The following is a 6,000-nucleotide window of genomic DNA, read 5'->3' on the forward strand; positions in this document are numbered from 1 at the left end:
GCCAGTATTAATGGTGGAGGAAGAACCCGGGAAAACCCCGGGAAGAACCACTGACCCATGAGAAGCTACTGGCATGCTTTCTCACATATCCACATTTGCCAAATCCTGGACTCGAACCCACGCAGACAGAGGTGAGATGGCAGTGATCCTTAACGGAGAGCGCTTTAGACCACTCGGCCGCTCGGGGCCCCAGGACATAATGCTACATGTCTGCTACATGATGTCCCAGTACTTGGCATAACTATAAACTGCCACACTGCAGGCATCGTAGCGATATGACTGAAACATTGTTAAAGCCACGCTAAAAATCCAAATCACACACACACACAATTTGTATCGACAGAGAAACTGTCTAATCAAATTATACATCTTATACCCATGAAATAAAGAAACCTATATAGTTACTGTATTTATCTAATCATAAGCTCCTGTTTGATAGGTCCATCCTACACTGTTATAACAGTTTGGAAAATTGTTACCTAAGACTGACAAGTCCATTTCCTTCATTTTGAAAAAAGATGTGTAGGTTTAAAATCTAGTCTTTGAATATTTGTTTTCTTTTCTAGCTAGTTTGGCAGCTTTTTGTAAAATGAACAAGACAAAATGTAAACAATGCAGCATTGAATTAGTCTTCAAGGGAACAACTAAATATGTGTTAAATCACCAGCAATGCAAACACCCATTCAAAAGATAATCATAATGTAAAAACTCTTAATGGTCACGTTGGTCACAGCATCAACATTTCTGTGCTGAATACATTACCCATTCTCATTAACATTTAATAAATAAACTCCACTGCCACCTGAATCCAGCCCTCTTCTACAGCTGAAAAGCAAATTTGTCAGTCAATTGTCTTTCAGCTAGAATACTTACTTGATCATATTAATGTTAGGAATATAAGCCCTATTACCTTCCAAATCCAGCCATCCCAAAGATAAAATTGTATTTTCTGTCTATATTATATAGATAAAAGGCAATAACCCTTACCCATTACCTTACCTAGGTGGTGCATATTTTAAACTGCATAGAACACACGTTACAACTCTATGGTCTTGAACTTAGTAAAAGAAAAGAGTAAGAATGAACAAGTTTTGTCATATTCAACAATAATTTATTTCCCTAAAATACAAAGTGACATTTTAAAAAGAACTAGTATTGTGAATTAAATTCCAGATAGTCGTTAAGTTCATCACAAGTCAAAAGGTATAAAGTTCCAATTGAATTTCAGTGGTATCCCAAATGAGGTATAAAGTTCCAATTGAATTCCAGTGGTATCCCAAATATATTCCAATACTGAATGTGTTGATGTGCATGTAGTCTCAAACATTTATTTGCCAGTGGCTGAAATGTGATAATGAGCTAATGAGCTTTTGATATATCACAAAAAATAGAACCAGGATGAGGGTCAAAAGTTCATTTCTGGAACAATCTAAGTTGTCAACAAGATGTGGTATGTTGCTAAAAATTTTAATAGAAAACATGGCAAACATCAAGTACGCCAGGTTTTTCCATTGGGGAATACCAATGTCCTAGACTCGGATTAAAATAGACATATTTACCTTCATTAATAAAGATCCAACTATTTAATCTATGCACAAAGATAAATATTAATTGTGCATTATGTTTACAAAGTAACTCTTTGTCAGGTGTGCCATGAATCTGATTTTGGACTATGGTCATGACATAATCATAAATAAAGCTAACGATACAAATTTAATATACATAACACGTGTAATGATATGCTCGCATTGTGGGGTGGATGGGAGAATATTAAAACGATATGATCTGGTTTTTATTATAGAAGGAATATAATTTACTGACAAATTTGTTTTATCCTATCTGTACCTTGGTTAATGTATGAGGGAAGATTGGATTCCCCATATGAAGGTTAATCCCCTCTCTTAACATGTGGGCAGCACAACTGGAGGTGACATTATGTTTGGGAAGAAGAATTATTGAGATCTTAACCAAAAAAAATGTCAGACATACCCAATGAATAACGAGACAATGCAGTAGTTTCGTAAAGGACCATGGACTTGTGTTCAGACCGGGAGAGGGAATGAAACTGATAACAATTTCCTCAGTATGTAAACCGCAGGAATTTCCATAAGGACAGAAGAAAGAAAACACAAGACAGATGGCAAATTCTTTCTGACAGATGGAGACGTGGACTGATTTTGCCATATCCATCATGAACGCCATTGGCCATCCTGACCAGAAAAAGCTTGGAGGAAAACTCGGGAGATTGTCGATCCGAACAATCTCCTCTGGCCACTTCTCAATGAGTGTCCGATCTTGTAATGCAAAAGTGTGTCCTTTACCGAGTCTGATGTTACTTCTGTTATGAATGGAGAGTACAAAAGAAGAGGTGGTTGGTAACACGTGAACTGCAGCTCCTCTGAGACAATTTGGATCACCTTCTTGCATGGCGGAAAGAGATCGATTCAACACTTTGAAAACACTTGGGTCAGACACCTATCATATAGTTGTTTGTGGATGGTCTAGGACCAGATAGTTGTCTGCAGGTGGTCTGCAAGCTTGAAAAAATAGCCAGAGTTGCAAAGTCCAGCAACGAAGATGTGGCCACTACATTGGGAACAAGCTTCAAAGTGGTTTGCAGAATATCATTATCAACTATATAGAAGGAGGCCAATTGACTTCGGCGTAGTTCTTGTTTGATGCCTGGAGATCTATGGTTAAGGCATCGGAATGGGTCTTATACCAGTGAGATTGCCAAGATTCGATATAAGGTAAATGTTTAAAAATTCAGTTCTCTCGGTTCTTTGATTTTCCATGTCATTCTCTGTTTTTTGCAGAAAGATTCACTGCATAATATAGATAATTGCTGATGGGAGCTGCACTGACTCGTGCATAAATTACATGTCAAAAACAGACTGTTTGAACAACTCCAGATGTTCTAATAAAATATATAAAAGTCGGGTATTATGTACAAAAATCATTTTGGAAGGTTTGTTAACCAGTGTCAATGTTTTGATGTCGGTCCATGTAAGACTACATATTGTGATATGCACGTGCAGTTTGATTGCATAATTAGGTAACATTTCTTAAGAAGATTCCTGAAAATCTTTTAAATGCAAAGAAACCGCCATCACACCTAAATGGTCAAACATCTTACTGTTGGTTTGGTCACTGTCTAGATTTGTGTTTTGAAAGACGTGTTTTAATGCAGTAAAAACATATATTGTACTTATTTGCAATGTAAATTTTCCCAGAATAGCACGTGTCGGTTGTGCAGCTGTGGTATTTGCAAGAAATGTCAGCGTTGAAGCGGTTCCCGATTGCATAAACGACAACAAATGTGATTCTGTGGTCACTGAAGGGTTAGCACAAGGTAACCAAAGTCAATGTTGTTAATACAATTTTACGATCAACATCTTCTGTTCGTCCAATTTCATTGTTGTGATTATTCATAGGAACTAATGTGACTGTTTAGCTCCAAACGCTGTGAACATCTCTGTAAAACCCAAATATTGACTGATGCGAATTGTACAGGAACACCTTAATGAATGCCCAACGAGTTATGATCGATGCTGTAAAAATCCAGAGCTGAAATTAGTAATGGCACGTGATTAAATGAGTCCTTGATAAATATCATAGGTTGGCCCAGTGGGTTTCACATAATCGACAATGTATCTGGCGAGTCCAATCGTCGTTGTGGCAATGTCAAACCAATGATGGCAATTTTGACAAATCCAACTTGAGCAGTGGCGAGATAACTGGCTTTGTTGATGTGCACAAATTTTCCATCAATTTCCAAGCACTAAATATTGAAGGTCCATTGTTATGTTTATTATCTTGGAACAGAATGATACTACGAGACAAACTGCACGTTAGTGTTCAGCAATATCACATGATGGACCAAAGCCTCCTAACCAAACATTTTTGGGAGAGGAATTGTAAGTCGTTCAATCGAATACAGAATTACTGCCAAGATCTATTTTAATGCACCAGTGCATAAGAGAATCACTTAGTGAATTCACAACGTTCACGAAGGCATCCCACATATCATGCCTGATATCCTTTTGCATAATAACATATGGAACACCTTTGGACTTTTTAATGTTCTTTTATCCAGCACCAATTGAGTACATTGTTATTACTGATCTATGGGTGTTCCTTCCAATACTCGCTGATGTCAAATTCTTTCGAGAGTGTGCTTGATGCGATGTTCCAAATAAATTACTTTCGTGTTTATATGCATCAGCAGCAGTCGGTGTCAGTATAAAGCATCTTTACACGATCTTGGTAAAAAGGTTTCCTCTTGTTATAATAAGACTTGTACATGAACAACTTCCACAGGTCATGTATTGTAGAAACAACATAGACTTGTTTTGTCAACTTGAGTTTTGCTTTTTTACTCTGAACGGCAAAAAGTCCATTGATTGTCAAAGATCTTCCAGGACTCGAATGCTGTATCAGCAATAAGTTTTAGAAGCTTATTTTGTTCACTTTCACAAGCTAGGTTGACTTGAATTCATTTCTAAAATTATCTCCATTGCCTTACCAAATAAGGATTTGTTCGTGAGCTTGATTAAATCTTTTTCAAAACCGTTTCTGGCTGCTGTGCGCAAATCCATATTCGTTTAAAGTAAGAGGGCATCTAAAGCACTTTGGCAAAATCCAAGCACATTGTTAGACTTTACTTATATTCCCAATTGCAGGTACAGCTGCAGATTTCTTAAGTGTGATACATAATTATTTTTGGTTATGAGATTTGGTACAAGCTTGGTGCATTCATTAAATCTACGTCCGGATTCATTCAAGATTGCACACTGATAAGGTGACAACCACTTGCTAGGCACTGACAACGCTCCTAGAGCTAACGGACAATAATTATGAGTGTGGTGTTTTTCTTCTGGGTATTCTAGATCAACTTCAAAGAAGGATATGTGGTTGCTGTTGTACTTATTTATATACGTGGGAAGTTAAGCTTCTGTGAGATCAATCCACTGAAACCCCCAGACACGTAACTGCTGCATCATTGCCCAACCATAAAGGTTATTGTTGATTTGACAATTAATATAACTGTTTGGAACAGATGGCGATTTCCCATCTATGCTTGGGTGGTTTGCATGCGCATATTGATGCCTTGCTGTTGCCACTCTGACACAAAGTGAATGATCGACAAACAGATGCATGTCAATAGTGGTGAGCAATTTCAACTCAAGTTTTGTTTTTGATAAAAGTGCATCCAAGGCCATTCCTGGTTACGTCAAATATTTCATGGGATCGAGCTTATACACTCACATAGGAGTGTCACAAAATGCCTTAAACATATCAGCGAGTAATAACAGACTAGTGCACAAGTACAGATTGTGCTAATCACCCATAGTTTTTCAATCAAATGTGGACCAGACTTTATTTACGTGCTTGTAGTCATTGGTAGAAACATCCTCACGCTACAGCGACGTATAAACGTTACGATCACTAGCAAATGAATTTTGGAAAACTTCCAATGGCTCGTGTGTTGGTATAAGTAGATGCCTTTACTAGTTAAAAGTCAGTGTTAGTGGTACAATACCAACTATTGGTTTAGAAGAGTTCTCCGCTAGATTACTAATTTGTCCAATGACAAATTCAAAAACTGCAACGAATCGAGGAACTATAATCATCCGAGTTTAAAGGTCGTGTCTTTTTATATGTAGTTTGGAATAACACTTATTCATGCCTTTGGTGCATTTGCGACTAGGACCACCATTAATTGAACATTATATCTACGCTGGTCGTGAACCACTACGGGGATTTATGTTTGATTCGGTTTAATTCGTAACTGTTATCCTATGCATGTCAGTAATGTCTCAGTGGTCACAAATTTTCCTTGCATTTTCAATTTCGCTAAAAGTGCTATTACATTTCCAACATTGAGTGGCCTTAGAAAATTTATAAATATCATCACCGGTCATAATCTTGCCAGTGGGTGAGTAGATTTGTTGTCGAATCTATTTTACCTTTACTTTGAACGATTTAAGAATCACCCCA

This window comes from Sinohyriopsis cumingii, chromosome 6 (genome assembly GCF_028554795.1).
Source record: "Sinohyriopsis cumingii isolate HCF-2022 chromosome 6, ASM2855479v2, whole genome shotgun sequence".
Taxonomy (NCBI): domain Eukaryota; kingdom Metazoa; phylum Mollusca; class Bivalvia; order Unionida; family Unionidae; genus Sinohyriopsis; species Sinohyriopsis cumingii.